Source organism: Cynara cardunculus (assembly GCF_001531365.2).
Source record: "Cynara cardunculus var. scolymus isolate 2C chromosome LG 2, CcrdV1, whole genome shotgun sequence".
Classification (NCBI taxonomy): Eukaryota; Viridiplantae; Streptophyta; class Magnoliopsida; order Asterales; family Asteraceae; genus Cynara; species Cynara cardunculus.
The window spans coordinates 45,795,129-45,796,294 of record NC_037529.1 but is presented as its reverse complement, the minus strand read 5'-3'; positions in this window follow the sequence as shown (position 1 = coordinate 45,796,294).

Sequence of the window (1,166 nt, the reverse complement as noted above, 5' to 3'; positions counted from 1 at the left end):
TGATGGCCAATCAGAACGAACCATTCAGACCCTTGAGGATATGCTACGTGCATGTGTCTTAGAATTTGGTGGTAGTTGGGATGCTCACTTACCCTTGGTTGAGTTTTCTTACAACAATAGCTACCACTCGACCATTTAAATGGCTCCCTACGAGGCTTTATATGGACGTAAGTGTCATACACCCTTGTGTTGGCGAGAAACGGGAGAGAAAATTCTAGCTGGTCCCGAGCTCATTCAGATCACCTATGACAAGATTCAGATTATTCGTGAAAGAATGAAAGCTGCCCAAGATCATCAAAAGTCTTATACGGATCGCCGCAAAAGGCTAATCGAGTTCTCGGTTGGTGATATGGTAATGCTGAAAGTTTCTCCTTGGCGAGGAGTGCTTCGATTCCAGAAACAAGAAAAATTAAGTCCACGATTTATCGGCCCGTTCAAAATATTGGAGCGTATTGGGAAACAGGCTTATCGACTAGAATTACCAGAGGAACTAACGGGGATACATGATGTGTTTCATGTCGGGTACTTACGTAAATRCTTGGGTAAACATGAAGAGATGGTGCCCTTATCAGAAGTCAAAGTARATGAGAAATTAAAATATATTGAGGAACTAGAATCCATTCTAAAYGAGAGAAAGGTGAACCTACGTAATAAAGAGGTGGACTTGGTGTTGGTCAAGTGGAAACACCATAGGGGACCAAATTGGACGTGGGAGCGTAAAGATGAGATGAAGGCAAAATACCCTTATTTGTTTTCACATTAATGATTCGGGGACGAAATCCTCAAAAGGAGGAGGTATTTGTAACATCTCATTTCCAATATACCCAAATTATTTTCTAAGTGTGCTTAATTATATGTAAATAGGATATTATGTGCTTACATAGGAGAAAATGTTGAGCATGTTGAAATTTTACTAAGTGTAGTAGTAGTGGCCATATAAGAGAACCGATGATTTAGTGGGAGTTTGGGTTTGAAAATTTATGGTTATACTTCTTAGGAGTATATGAGAGGATTTAGAAAGTTTCATGTCAAATGGAGCTAAAGCGAGAAAACTGAAGAAAACGGGTCAAAGCGTTAACATTTAAGTTACGGATGCGTAAGACCAATTTTTTTTAGAGAGATCTTTTCTGAAATATTTTTATGGAAGTTGTAGATTATTTCGTTAC